The 15,795-nt window shown below is 46.3% G+C and overlaps 1 long non-coding RNA gene across 1 annotated transcript; it reads left to right on the top strand.

Moving 5' to 3' along the window:
- Nucleotides 1-664: 664 nt before the first annotated feature.
- Nucleotides 665-14,944, top strand: LOC139048438 (uncharacterized). Its single transcript, XR_011507702.1, has 3 exons — nucleotides 665-736; nucleotides 13,835-13,921; nucleotides 14,769-14,944. It is a non-coding gene; the product is annotated as an uncharacterized lncRNA (long non-coding RNA).
- The last annotated feature ends 851 nt before the right edge of the window (nucleotides 14,945-15,795 follow it).

Genomic DNA, 15,795 nt, shown 5'->3' with positions numbered 1-15,795 from the left:
ACACCCGACATGATTCTTACTTCAACGACATATAACCATGGTGCTTCGCGCAGTTCACCCAGGAGACCATGAAAAGTAGACTTCATGCCTCGTGTAAGCCAAAAATTCGAAGCATGCAGGTATTAAGAAATTATTTAGAAAGCAAATGTTCAACGTACACACTTCACAATTTCGATCCGCACCACTCACAACGCGGCTTCCATTTAAGTAAATATGAAATGTCTTTCATGTTTGGTTCTGCTGCTAAAGTTCTTGAGCGTTTCATACAATGCTTCTAAACGGAGCGGGAACCAGCATTTACCAATTTTCATATAACCCTTAATTGAGAAAAACATTTCAAAATTTGCCTCCATATAAATCGTACCATTATTCACATTTAGTTTAAAGGCTTTGTTAGTAATATCCTTTATTTCTGAAAGATGTAAAAACTTGGACATAACGTTTTGTGCTCTTCTATTCGTATTAACAGCTTCGCTGCAAAATAAACGATACGGCACTTCCATAGTTGTTTCTTCTTTACTTTCAGAAGGACTGGTACGATTTTAAGTACAAGTTTTCACATGTCTTTGATCTCATATATTATAGGAACGTGGGAGACAATAATTATTTACGGAAATATATGAGCATACGTATAATGAATTAAAATAGTTTGTCATTTATTTTTACAGCGCTGGCTTTAGGTGTAACCATGACAGCGTACAGTACGCTGTGCATATATATGGGACCCTTGAATAGGGTGAGTATGCTCAGAATTTCTCGTGGCAATATCACTGTCTGCTGTGATCACACTGCACGAAATATCTTGCCATGACCATGTGAAATTTGAAACTAGGACGCGACGTTCATTTGAGGGATCGGCCAACGTTTGTGCGCAGGCGCGATTACGAGCGGGCGCGAAAGGGAAAATCTGGGAGACTTTGTTCCTTGAATATATGACTTTGTCTCGGCCCTACGATGGATGTTTCTTAGCGCCTGTTCTATGGGTATTCCTTCCGGAGCCAGGCAGCCTGCAGCTATTCAAAAGAAAAATCAGTTTTGTTCGGCATATTAATGCATCTTTCACGCGCACACGTCACTTCGGCGCGGTGAGTTTTTGTGGTTTTGTGGCGTCGCGTGAGAGGCAGGCGAAGTGAGTGTTGCCCGAAAACTTTTGACCAATATAGCCGAGGCATAATGCGAAATGGCGTCGAATCAAAATAACTATTTTTGCTTTGTTCTGGCCAATCATGCATAATCAGTGTGTGCCCGTCATATCACTTGGGGAGCTATCGCAGTTTTCGTGACATCGCGTGACAGACATGCGAAGTGGGGATGGTCGAAAACTGTTTTTGACAAATCGCGGAAGGTTTGATTACAAAATTAGAATAGAAATGTTTGGAATAGCTTTATGTTATACCGCCCCAGCACTATCGCAAATCATTCAGATAAATCAGTCGCGTTATTACTGGCTATGGTAGGCGTCATCGAGCTCGAGGATGCCTGTTCGATACCAACCACGGCAACGTTATTTAGATAGCCACGCAAGAAGGATACGCTGCTGTACTTAGATTTAGGTGCGCGAGAAGAAAATGCAAGGTGGTCACATTTATTCTGGAGTTTTACACTCTCGCATGCCTCATAATCAGATTGTTGTTTTAGGTCGTAAAGCCGCGGAATTCAAATATTTAGGTCTCTCACATCAAAGGTCATCAGGTTGAGAAAGCGCGCGTGCCTTTGCAAGAGAAATAAGTTTCAATCAGTACCATTATCTCGAGTCGCTCCTTATCCACAAAACTGCAACACCTTGAAATTGGAACGACGGAAATATCAACCCGACCTATACGCTCACACCAAGAAGCTTTACCTCATTGGCTCGAACCTTGAATTACTTACTGAACCGCATATAACCTCGCGCCCAACTTACTTAGTCCTCGTAGCTTCGCTTCCTTCAGCTGCAGTGCCTCTGAAGCACAACAAAAAAATCGGGAGCACGAGAACACGCTCTTTCGTTCTTGATCAGGCCAGTCGCCACAGCCGCCACTCTGCTCGCAGTTTGGACATGAAAGACGGCGGCACGCCACGTCGGTCGCAGTAGCGTACTCCATACCAAGGTGGATTGTGACGTCCGATGAGTTGCCCACTACCGTACATCTTTCGGGCCTTTACGCACTACTAGGACCATTACGATGCGGCAAAGGAGAATGGTTCGATGAACTCGAAGCCGTACTGGAGTTAAACGGCGTAATTGCTCACCTACTAAAACATGTCATTCTTCTTCATGCTCTCTCGGCCGAAATCCGGTCCACTTTTTGTCGTCTCATTCACCGGCCAGCGGCCCTACGACGATCTGCGCTATACGGTACTGTCATACTAGGGAGCACAGTACTTCGCGCTCACGGAGGTCGGCGACGAGGTCCCCATTTCTGCTGCGCGCTTCCCGTCCCCCGACCATCGCAAGACTCGTCCCCACCTACTCCTCCCGACGTAAGCGAGAAGGTGGGCGGACGACCGTCTTCGCCCTCCGTCGTTCGTGGCAAGACAAACTGCGACGTCTGTAGCTGTTACCGTGTAGCCCGCTACATCCGCACGTTCTTCAGCACATAGGAGGTCTTGTGATTCCAGCTCGGCTTCCTGCCTCTCGAATAAAAGCCGGTATCCGGCCTGTGACGCTTACGTCCCACTTTTCCGGTGGACTAGCATCAGAATCACCACCTGGGTGCCGTTTGCTACTTACTCTGCAGCCGGTGACCATGCCGCCACACTCTTCCACCTCCAACTTCTAACGGCGATCGCTGCAACTGCAGTGCATCTGACGAACGACGAAGAAAGCACTAGCGCTTTCAATGGACGAAGAAAGTCCATGCGCTTTCATTCTCGACCGGGCTCGATGTCACAGCGGTCACTGCGCTTGCTGTTTATCCTTGATGATAATGCTGATTTTTTGGCATCCCCTCTTAAACGGGGCGGCGACAAATCGTCACCTAACCTGATTGAGTTACTCAGGTATGTTATAGATGCTTTTCATTGTAGCATTTTTGTATACATGTCATTAATCGTTTTTGCCTTCCTCGAAACTTCTCTACCTACAGTGTATCACTACTTATGCCTGTAACGAAAGCGGTCGTATCAATCTCTTCCTAGTTTTTTTTTTTCACCAATATTCTAAACGCCGGTTGCTTATCTCGACTGCTGACTGGTTAGTGCTTCCGTCCCCTTTAAATCCATGCGTTTATGAAAGGTGCATGTCACCTACGCGTCTCACGAGGTGTATCCGTTCGCATTCCATTAGGATGGGCTCACTGGTCTCCAGATTTTAGCTGTTGTAAACACATGTCTCATCTAGTTGCCAATATTTGCTCCAGTATGTTTTTGTCCTTAGGCGACCAGCCAGAGCATCAAATTACAATGCACTTGCCTTCGTATTGTACAGATTTTCCCTTCTAATTTTTTTATTCATACTCCTCTAAATCTCCATTATCTTTTTTTTCTTTCAATTTCTTGAATGCATGCAAGCAATTGAAACAAAATAATCATGGAGATTCACTGTCCCTCTTTCTCTTATTTTCTTTCTGATGACTCTTCGTTGTCTATTTACATTTTCAATTTCCTTTGAATTAACTTTCTTGACCTTGTCCTCCATCCTGGGTACACGCTTTTCTGGTACGGATAGCTGTGCACTTTAGCCGACTATTTATTTTGATCCATGTTCTTGAGTATATCATCGAAATTAATTTTGCTCAGCGTTTCTCTGACTTAAAACGAGGACCAACACGCGTCACCTTGCACTGCCTCATTTGTGCTATTTCCATGGGCTCCCAAAACCAAACGGTCAACCAGCCCTTGGTTATCTTCCAGGCCCGAAAAGATGTGAGATTTTAAGCACAGGATGGCCATTGCGAAGGTTAGCGCTGACGCCATTACTCCTTTCCAGATTCCATGTACCACCAATTCCATGTACCCCCCGACAATTTGTTGCCACAAAATGCTTCAATATTGTGAAGGGGGCCAGCAGGCCACGCTGGTGCCCGCGTGCTTTCGCAAAAGTACTACACAATTTGTGGCGCGCATGCAATCGTATTACGCAAGGCTCGGTGAGAACATACAGAATAGATAGATTGAATGATAACATTCGAGTAAGTTCCACTTACGGAAATGCGTCTTGCGCTGAATGGCAATCTTATGTGGTGAAATTCAGTCCCCGAGAAAAACATAAAGAAGCACACGTGCCAATGCCCTCGCCTTTTAAAAAGCATTGTCAAACTAAAGTACACGTAATAAAAGAAGAAGAAAGCATGAAAGAAAAAGCCCCAAAGTTCGTCAGCGGGCGTGCAAGAGCTTAAGGCGCACAACATGGACGACTAGAGGTCGTGCACAGCACCGCTATGATTGCGAAATGCCGTCTGGCATGACCTCGTAATCGAGTGAGCTAAAATGTCAGATCATCTTGTAGGGCCCGAGATAGCGTCGCACAAGTTTCACACTATGTCCTCGTCGGCGTATCAGTGTCCAAACGCAAACACAGCTGCCGGGATGGTATTCCACGTAACGTCGCCGAAGATTGTACTGCCGACTGTCGGTCATCTGCCGGTTCTGCATGCGCGGGTGGGCGTACTGTGGGGCATCTTCGGGAAACTGCAACCGGCCGCGACATCGAGGTTATCTTCCTTAGTGACGTGTGGTACCATGGCATCGAGCGTCGTCGCCATGTTCCTTCCATAGACGAGCATGAACGACGTCATGCGCATTGTTTCTCGCAGCGCCATGTTGTAAGTAATGGTTACGTATGGCAGGACGGAATTTTACGTCTTGTGTTTGAAGTCAACGTGCATTGCCAACATGTCGGCGAGGGTCTTATTCAGCCTCTCCCAAGACCATTTGTATGCAGGTAATAAGCAGTTCTCCTCCTGTGGTTTGTCTGGCTGTGTTGAAAGATCGCTTGGGTGAGCTCTACTGTAAAAACTCCTCCTCGGTCGGTGATGAGCACGTCTGACCCGCTGTGGTTGCTCAGTGGCTATGGTGTTGGGCTGCTGGGCACGAGGTCGCGGGATCAAATGCCAGCCACAGTGGCCACATTTTGATGGGGGGAAATGCGAAAACACCCGTGTACTTAGATTTAGGTGGACGAAATTTCCGGAGTGCTCCACTACGGCATGCCTCATAATCAGAAAGTGGTTTTGTCACGTAAAACCCCATAATTTAATTTAATGAGCACGTCTGGCATACCACGTCGCAGCAAAACGCTCTCGACGAAGAATTTCGCTACTTTCGCCCCACTACCATTGGGGAGGGCTTTCGCTTCGGCATAGCGGGTAATGTAGTCGGTGGCCATGACGATCCACTTGTTCCGGATGTAGACATCGGAAAGGGCCCCAACAGGTTCATACCGATCTGCTGAAATAGTGAGTAAGAAGGGTCTATAGGTTCTAGCAATCCCACAGGCCTTGTCGGCGGTGCCTTGGGTCGCTGGCAGACTCGGTACGTCTTGACGTAATGGGTGATGCCGGTGTTCAAGCATGGCCAGTAATACTTGTCCTGAATCCTCGGGAGCGTGCGGAATAACCCAAGTTGCCCCGCCATTGAGTCATCATGAAGGGCGTGGAAAACAACTGGCCGCAGTGCTGAAGGCACAGCCAGGAGGTAGTTGGTGAGGACTGCTGAGAAACTTCTCTTACGAGGACATCATCATGCAATGAAAACGAACACAATCCACGCTTAACCCTTTCTCAGGCACGAGAAATGTACTCATCGTTTCTGAAATACCTTTTCCCAAATGAATTGTACCACATGAAAGCACGACAGAAAAAATGTATTTTCTTGTACAGGAATATTAGCTCAAAACTGAGCGGGACACACGTTGACCCTCTGCACACCTTGGGTTTCATTGTTTCAGGCTCTGAGGTCATTACGGATTCTTAGGAAGGGTTTGAAAGCACGCAATGCAAAGACAGACTTGGCAGGCTCTTCACACAAGTTGTGCCTGCCAATTCAAATAAAAACATAAAACTATAGTTCCTTTATCTCCTAAGAGATAGCGCTACCTGTTTCTGTGGTGCTACTTATGTCCCTCTGTGCATTTTAGGCAGCTTTCTCTTGTGGTTGTAAGTGGCACATATATGTCCCAGAGACCAACAAAGCGTTTTAAATACCATTATGACAATGTTGCTGTTCTCTTCCATGAACTCGAGAAAGCTTTTTAGTTCCGGGTCTGCTCTCTGCTGTTCGGCAAAGTCGTCGGCACTTATTGTCCCTCAGTGAGAGTGGTCGTCCGGGCTGTTTTGCGGCGGCAGATCAATAGGAGCGCGGGAGACGCAGTCGGTATCAGAGTGTTTTCGTTTAGGCTTGTATATAACGGCGCCGTCGAACTCTTAAGTCGGAGGTGCGCGATGCTCGCTTTCTACTTTGAACAGCCTGCCATATATGTCAGGGCGCAATTTTGTGGTAGCACAAACTATGGCAAGGCATTTCTTTTCTGTCGATGACTAACTGGATCCCGCTTTCGACAGCGACCAGCTCGCGTAAGATATGGCCTTTTCATGTCCTCGTTTGCTCTAGACTAGGACAATGCCGAGGTCTATGCTGCTTTTGTCGGTATGCATTTCGGTATCACCGTCTTCGTCGAAGTGAGCGAGTACTGGCAGTGACCGGCAGTCATCGTTTTAATTCCTCAAGTGCCTCGACTTGCCACATTTCCTACCAAAATTCGACGTCAGGACACGCGCGACGATGTGAGAGAAGTTCTTGACAAAGCGCCTATAGTAGGCTCACATACCTAGAAACCTGCGCACTGCCTTGTAGGCGTGCTGCGGAAAGTTTGCATTGGCAGCTATTTTCTGAAAATCAGGAAGAACTTCGTAAGCGAAAAGGCATTTCTCCGGCTTCAGGGTCAGCCCAGAGGACTTGATGGCCTCTAGTACTGTCGTAAGGCAATTAGTGTGATCGTGAAAGTTTGACCCAAACACAACCCTGTCATCAAGGTAGATCAAACAGGTCTGCCATTTCAAGCTAGCCTGGAAAGTCTGGGGTGCCGAGCGCAGTCCAAATGGCATGAATTTGCATTCGTACATAGAGTCCCTCTGGCGTTTTAAAGGCGGTCATGTTTCCATCCCTCTCGCCGACTTTGATTTAGCAGTAGCCAGTCATGGGGTCGATCGACGAAAAATAGTTTGTATTGCAGAGCCTATTCAACGCGTCATCTTTCTGTGGGAGCATGCATACCTCCTTCTTCGTTATTTTGTTCAGGCGACAGTAATCGACGCAGAAACAAAGTTCCATCTTTTATCTTCACGGAATGTTGTGCGATGCGCACAGCATCTCAAAGGCTGGATCATGTAATCGCACAGCATTCTGTCGGCTTGTTGCCTCATAGCTTCAAGTTCGCCCGTCGCAACGGGCTAAGTACTGTGGTGGGGTTGTCAAGCGCATTATTTGTTTATTGCATGATGCAAATGGCCTTTCTAGAATCCTTGATTATGAAGAGAAGCACTCGATAACGACGAGGAGTCATTTAAGCTCTTGTTGCTTATACCTGGGAAGACTGGTATTGATATCGAAGACGGGTTCAGTAACATGTTCTATTGTTGCAGGTTCAGCTGTATCCGAGACTGTATCGAACGTATCGCCGACTGCTGCAACTTCTATGGATGCACTCTTCGCGCCCTTTTCACTTTTACTTTTGCTTCGCGCAATCGAGTGATGAGCAATAAATATTGACTAACCTCTATTGCGCCTTCTATGTCCATGCGCTTGCATCGACGCCAACGCAAATAATGATAATGCGAGGTGAGACACTGACTTAATCTTCGAGGACACTAAAGACATGGTGACGCAGATGATTCTCCAACGGTATGGGTTGGTCCTCGGATAGCGTTATTGTCTTGTACCTAAGGTCGATGATCGCGCCGTGTTGGGTCAGGAAGTCCATGTCGAGAATGACGTCCCGCGATCACTGTAATAGGATACCGAAGGTCGCAAGGTAAGTGCGGCCACGAACGGCAATTTTCGTTGTGCAGATTCCGGTCGGTGTTAGCAGGTGTTCTTGCAGCTGTCCGCATTTGAGGGCTTTCCCATGCTGTCTTAAGTTTCTTCAACTGGGTTGCAAAAGGTACACCTATGACGGAGTAGTCAGTTCCTGTGTCCAGTAAAGCTGAGAATGTGTGGCCGTCGAGAGAGAGAGATAAAACTTTATTATGTCCTTGATGGGGTTAAGGAGTGGCGCCCATTCCTGAGACGGCGGTCAGTCCTTGCTTTCGGGCGGCGTCTTCGTCTATCCGGACGGCCCAGAGCTGCTCCTCTGGGTCCAAGTTGAGCAGCAATGTCTCCCACTGCTCGGCAGTTCTAATGATGCGTGTGTTAGTGTGGGAGGTGTTGGTGGGTGAGGCTTTGGAGCATTGCCAGATAATATGATCGAGGTCAGCGCGGGCCTTGCACGCTTTGCAGAGTGGGGAGTATGCATCGGGGTACATGCGGTTGTAAAGCACCGGGTTCGGAAAAGTTCGTGTCTGAAGGAGTCGCCAAGTGGTGGATTGAGACTTATTCAGTGTTTTGTGTGCTGGGGGGTAGCGTAAACGCGCTCTGCGGTATTGCAGGAGAATTTCTTTGAACGTAATCGTTCGGTCCCGCGTGTGACCGCGATGCAGAACAGAGGGCTGGTCGGTATCGGAAGACGCAGTTGAAGGACGATGCGCCCGGTGTGCGAGAGCTCGGGTGGCATCGTGGGTGGCTTCGTTTCCAGCCAGACCCGAGTGACCCGAGGCCCAGATGATCTGCACGCGGCGTTGCCTTAGGGGAGGAGTGCCAGAGGGAATATTCTGCGCTTGGGGCGCTATCAGTCCTCTTGCGTAGTTACGAATGGCCGTTTTTGAATCGCTGATGATGCAGTGTGCATTGGTAGCCGCGTAGGCTAAAGCTATGGCCGTTTGTTCTCCTACTTCGGGTTGCGTGGCGAATATTGATGCGGCCGCGGAGAGGCGGTACTGCGAACCCGCGACTGCGACGACCACCATGGCGTGTTGGTTGGGGTACTCTGCTGCGCCCACGTAGGTCACGTCAGCGGCTTGGTGGTAGCGCTTTTGTAGTTGTTTAGCTCTTTCTACACGTCGCTCCGGATTGTGTTCAGGGTGCATATTGCGAGGTGTGGCTGTCGATAATCACGTCAAGGTCGGCGGTTCTTTGACATGCGTTGCAGTTAGTCGCGGTGCCGAGTCACGGCTGTCTCGCATTTTCCCGCTGTTGTTACGTCTCGTATCGAGGTCGTCTTTATTCAGCACAGCCTTAGCTGCGATGCTTCGTTTAGATAGCGGCATGTCGTTGCTTTGTCATCGAGCTAGGTCTTGAAGCGTATTAGTCGGTGGCGGACGATCTTCAGCATTTCAGCGAACAGCAACATCACCGCCATCGGTTTCCAGATAAGTGGTAAGATGGGCCACATGTTGGGCCAGTGCATGGTCGTCATTGTGGTGAAAAGTAGTGGCCAGGCGACGGAGAACGGGAGGATCGTCGCGACATCCATTTGTTGTCAGGTAGTCGACACTATCCCGTAGCTGTTCCCCTTTGCTCAGGCATGGCACGTTCATTGTGAATCTTTGTGGCCCCACCTGACGGTATGTGCATCCCCGACATACAAGGCCAGCTTGTCCGCAGTGGTAGCAAGCGGGCGATGGTCGGGGAAATGCGGCATGTCCACTGTCCGATGTGGCGCAGTGGAGAAACGTGATGGTGCGCAACTGCGACATAGGTCATTGTTTCTAAGACTGTGGCGATTCAGGAACTCTTGGTGACTGCTAAATTTCTTTGCCGAACCAAAAGCTCAGAAGTTATCAAAGCAAAAACTACTGTATTTGGACAGTGTACATTCGCAATCATACCTGTAATTATTGGTTATATTTTTGGGCTTCTTACGGTTCAGCTTACTTGTACTAGGAAATACTTACACGGAGAATATTTGCAGACTAAGAATGTGCTAGCCGAAGCCCTCCAAACATTGCCTTGGTCGCCCAATACGTCATCAATCACCACAGTGACCATTGCCAGAGATTATCTTATTGCTCTTCACACTGCTGCAGATACCCTGAGAGGACACCTGATTCTGCTTTTCTACGACCATCTTGCGTGCCTTCCAGCACAGGAGCCAGATTCAACATTTGTTAAATCTGTCGTAGGACCTCAGTCCTACTCGCAAACACAATTCACGCATGCTACACGCATATCAGCAGCATTGTAATGTATGCACCGGCAACGAGTACAACTGTCAATTTCGCGCGTCAGAATATGAAAGCTGTAGCGCCATTGCAAGCTGTGCAATTATTCTGACAACAAGCCTACACATATGGCTCGGTAACGCTCAAGAGCTCTGCTGCTGCAGTATTGAAGAAACCAGAAGAAATGAAGTTGATACATCATGTGTGACCACATTGACAGGTGCAGAGATTATTGCCCTTCCTTATGCATATTTTTCATTATACAGAGGCCATGGCAGATATGTACAGTTTTCCGTGATTCCAAGGCAGCCCTTCAGTGCTTACAACACCCAATGCACCATAGATCTAATGAACAGGTGCCTCAGAAATCCGACAGATATATCATGGAAGCCATGACAATGAACATGACAAAATATTTCAGTGGCTTCCGGGAGACTGCAACATCAGAGGGAACGACTGCGCCGACGAAGACAGCTGATTTGCACATGAACACGGTCAATATATTTTGATTCCGCTTTCAAGAGGAGGCGCTACGGTTGGTCTGTGACTGATGTTTCGTCAATGTGCGTTGCCTCCGTGGGATTCGAACATTGTCACCATGCACCGTTTACGTTCGTTGCCTCCGTATGTACAGATACATCCACCACCTGGGTTATCACGACGAGAAAAGACAGTGCTGTAGTATTTGTAGCTGGATGTTGCATTCACAAATCTTTATAGAAACTCTTGGACAAATTCATGCCAAGGGAATGGATGCGCAGCCGCGGACGGCAGAAAATCGTGTGAGGTGATGAAATTAGGAAATTCGCAGACGCATGCTGCAACTAGCTAGCCTAAAGCAGGCATAGTTGGAGATTGTTGGGAGAGGCCTTCGTCCTGGCAGAGCGGGCATCAAAATAGGATGATCATGATGATGCCTTGCTTATTGCTTCATTCATGATAGTGCGTAAGCGCGACTGAAAGAGGACGTATAGGAAGAAAAAGAGACACAGAGACAGCGCTTCACTTTCAACTATAGATTTTATTTTCGTACGCATCGATTACACGTACCGTACGAGCGAAACAAATGTGACAGGAAAAAGAACATTCAGTGGTGCATAAAGATGAACCGTACAAGTGTGCAAGGCATGGTGAAAACATGTACTGCAATGCTTACAAAGATAAACCGAGGAACCATATCGCCTTTTCAGATAGTGACACTGAAGGCTTGTTCAAGCACCTTTTCTGTAATTTTGCAACCGTAGTCTTCCACAATCTCCCTTGTCATCCTACTTTGAGCCCTATACAGAGTGGAAGTACTTTCAAACATGGGTTTGCAGGAACAATCGCGGTAACGAATACCCAAAAGAACCGAGATTACCCTAGTGACGTTATATAGTTGCTCTTTTAATCTCTTATTGATGCATCTGCTCGTTTAGCCAACATACGTTCTTCTGCATGAAAGTGGAATGGCATAACAAAGTTATGAGTGCAGGCTGCAAATTATTTCCCATGCTGAGTAGAACATGCGTGCCTTCTATTATTATCTGTATTACCCTGTTTGCATAGCTTCTCTAGACGCTCAGGGGCAGAGAAAACCACGTCTACCCCAGATTTTGCCATTATATTCTTTTGAGATTATGTGAAATTCAATGAATGTATGGTGCCACAGCAACTTTCCTTGCTCTAGCAATGGCACTGCTTCCATTCGATGCGTTTTTACACTTCTTGCTTAAACGCTCTGGTGAAGATTTGAGCATACGCACCGGTTAACTGGAATCTGACAGGCGTTTGCCTGATCTCTGAAACTGGTTTCCACGTTGTGGTCACATGACTTCGCCAGAGAATTATTGAAGCACGATGTCACTACGGCGCGTTTAACGAGTTTTGAATGAGCAGAATTAAATGGTAGGACTGGCTTAATGCCCCTTGGCTGATAACTCCAGCAGGCCTTTTGTAGGCCTTATTGAAATTGGTAACCGACCTACGTGCGGCACATGCTGCTTTTATGAGACACACGCACATAATATATATGTTTTTCCATGGTATAGTGTCGAGAGGTGGGTGACGCGCAGAGTGCTGGACCGTTTTGATAATTGTCCTCTATCGGAACTGGGCAGTTTCTTGGGTCAATATAATTTATCGGTTTCTGACAAATGCCACAGATTGCAATAAATTTGGCCGAGGGGTTATCTCAGAAAAGCATTTCTGCATCTTACGTGTATTTGAACAGACATTATCGGAGTTGGGCTCAAGCTAAAGCTTTCTCTTAGGAACCCCGCCCGCTACCGCTCTATAGTGTACGCGGTTTGATGGTGCTCGTCTATCTTTCCCTCTCTCTCTGCCCTTCTGCGCTATCGTTCTTACCTCCCAGATTCCTTCGCCTCTTGCAGGGCAGCCAACCAGAACTACCTACGGTTATCCTCCCGGCCTTTCTATGCATAGCCTACGTCTATGGCCACTTAATGTCTACATGACGATATTTTGCATCAGTGCTTTTCAGCGAGCTGTTTAGGTCATTGTAGGCGGTGTTGCATTTGGAGCTTACAAATTAAGCAGTAGAGCTTACAAGTGGTAGTCACAATTTGGCATATACACGAGCACCTCAAGATTAATTGGATTAACTTTGTTTCCGGACTAACAAAGCAGGACAACTAAAGAGGCTTTAGTATTACGATAAAATTTTACTTTCCTACAAAAAATTACATTGCGAAGGTCTTTAAGCGATGAACGCAATCTGCAGTTTATGGGAAAATTTTATCAAGCAAGGCATCCAAGACAATGTGGCTGTGGTTCTAAATTTGATTTGCGAGGTTGCGGCTGCACAGCATTAAATCAATGTTGAATGCCTGTAATAGGCAGCACTGTAACTGTCACCGAGAAATTGTAAAATCCAAGCAAGCAAGCAAGAAATTAAATTATGACGTCTTATTTTCCAAAACCGCGATCTTATGAGCCACGCCATAGTGGAGGACTCAGGATTAATTTTGACCACGTGGTGGTCTGTAAAGTCCACCCACATGCATGGTAAACTGGCTTTTATTCATTCTTTTTGCATTTCATCCTCAATGAAATGCGGCCGCCATAACCGAGCTGCCGTCATTTGACCTCGTGCTTAGCAGCGTAATGCCAGAGCCCCTAAGGGGCTACAACTCGCGGGAAGAAACAACTGAACTGAGAAATGAGGCTAGCATATGAAATCATAGGTTCTTAACGCGGACTTGATTGCTTCCAAATAGAATTTTGTTCAAAAACTATTGATAGAAACAGGGACATGGAGGCTTGAAGTGAGCAGCAGCGGTGACACAGGGAATGTCACGGGAGTGAACATTTCGACCAGGAGACTTGCCTTCGTAAGTGTAGCAGCTGCTTTCCTTAGCAGCCGTTAATTCAAGCCCCGCACTCTCCCCAACTCACTTTCCCTAAGGCATTGCTAACTCTCCTCCACTTTCAATGCTAGGGGAAACACTGCGGGTACATAAGCACCGTTAAAGGAAACTGTTCTGATGTCCACTGCTTTCTTTTGCAGTGGTTGTAGCAGTAATTCTTCGACCAATTTTCGTCACCGAGAACGATTGTACATCACAACTGCGCATTACTTTGAGTCTTTTTCGAAGTTTTTATGACCTAGTCTCCCTTTTGAGGAACATTTAAGGGTGCTTACTGTTTTTTCTGAACAGATGTTTCTGACGGTAAACACAGGCCTGACTTCGCCTTATGTAGGATTATGTCTACTGGCTATACTATTTCCGTTTGTCCACTCCAAGGTAAGTAGTTGCTATCGGCACGTAACAGGCAAAGACCGCACCAGCATACAGAAGACATTACACTTTTTGTCGGTACTAAAATTTTACACAATTGCCACTTAGAATTTGCGCACTGTCACTCGGAAACATTTGCTACACTGAATAACCTCCTAGTGAAGAATAAGAGTAAATTTCACATAATGTAGAAAACTTATATCCAGTATGCCTTCAGTTTTGTTCATCGTAACACCGAAGTTATCAAATTTTGTAGCTATTTCCTTACAAATGCCTTCAATATATTTTCAGCAATGTAGCGAATGACTCCCTTTATCGTACCAATGTGGAAATCATGCATGCAGTGTTTTGTTTGCGAAAGGGGACCAAAAGGTGGGAAGGTAGGGGGGGGGGTCACTGTTTTTGTCCAGGGCAGATAAAATCACGCATAACCGATCTCTAACCACATAATTTCAAGCCGCACGTTTCTGCATGTGCTGAGTGTTTTTTGGAAGTCCTCTAATAATGAAGTTCTACAGAATTCGTTGCATCATTATATAATCGTTAGAAGGGCTATAGCAGTTCCTAAAATAGCAATATTTCAATGAATGTCAAATATTAACTTTATTTTTGTGATTCCTTGTCCAAAATCATATGATTTTTATGGCATATTGAAACAAAGTTCATATAAATGCATTAGGACATTTCATGTAACACCTTGATGTTGCGGCGGGTGTCCGTGGCAGTGCCTGATAGGTTTCGAGTACTTTTTGAGCGAGTGGCACTACAAAACTTTATAACAGAATGATTTTCAGGTTACTGAATAAACCGGACCAGTGCGATCCGGATAATTATACTGACTCTTTTTTTGTAGGGTGCAGGCGTGGCGACCATAATCGTCGTTATCATTCAAATATGGCATGGGGCAAAATCAATACAGAGAAGCACACCGCCACCCAGGATGCCAATTTCCTTGGAGTGCTGCCCTGGAAACGTCACGTTGCATACTTCAACGTCAACGACATTCAACTTAAGCAGCTCGTTTGATTTTCCGAGGTATTGACGTAAATATTAGTTTGAATGCGATTAGCATTATTTGGCAGTTTCTGGACTTTGGATCTATCTATCTATCTATCTATCTATCTATCTATCTATCTATCTATCTATCTATCTATCTATCTATCTATCTATCTATCTATCTATCTATCTATCTATCTATCTATCTATCTATCTATCTATCTATCTATCTATCTATCTATCTATCTATTTTCTTACGCCAATTCAGATACCAAGGTTCTATGCTAGCTTGTACCATTCATCGTCATCATCAGCCTGATTACGCCCACTGCAGGGCAAAGGCCTCTCCCATACTTCTCCAACAACCCCGGTCATTTACTAATTGTGGCCATGCTGTGCCTGCAAACTTCTTAATCTCATCCGCCCACCTAACTTTCTGCCGCCCCCTGCTACGCTTCCCTCCCCTTAGGATCCAGTCCGTAACCCTTAATGACCATCGGTTATCTTCCCTCCTCATTACATGTCCTGCACATGCCCATTTCTTTTTCTTGATTTCAACTAAGATGTCATTAACTCGCGTTTGTTCCCTCACCCAACGTGCTCTTTTCTTATCCCTTAACGTTACACCTATCATTCTTCTTTCCATAGCTCGTTGCGTCATCCTCAATTTGAGTAGAACCATTTTCGCAAGCATCCAGGTTTCTGCCGCGTAGGTGAGTACTGGTAAGACACAGCTATTATATGCTTTTCTCTTGAGGGATTATGGCAGCCTGCTGTTCATGATCTGAGAATGCCTGCCAAATGCACCCCAGCCCATTTTTATTCTGATTATTTCTGTCTCATGATACGGATCCGCCGTCACTACCTGCCCTAAGTAGATGTAT

The sequence above is a fragment of the Dermacentor albipictus genome, chromosome 8 (genome assembly GCF_038994185.2).
Source record: "Dermacentor albipictus isolate Rhodes 1998 colony chromosome 8, USDA_Dalb.pri_finalv2, whole genome shotgun sequence".
NCBI classification, from domain to species: domain Eukaryota; kingdom Metazoa; phylum Arthropoda; class Arachnida; order Ixodida; family Ixodidae; genus Dermacentor; species Dermacentor albipictus.
Note: the sequence above shows the minus strand (reverse complement) of the source record. Positions and strands in the feature narration are given on the sequence as shown.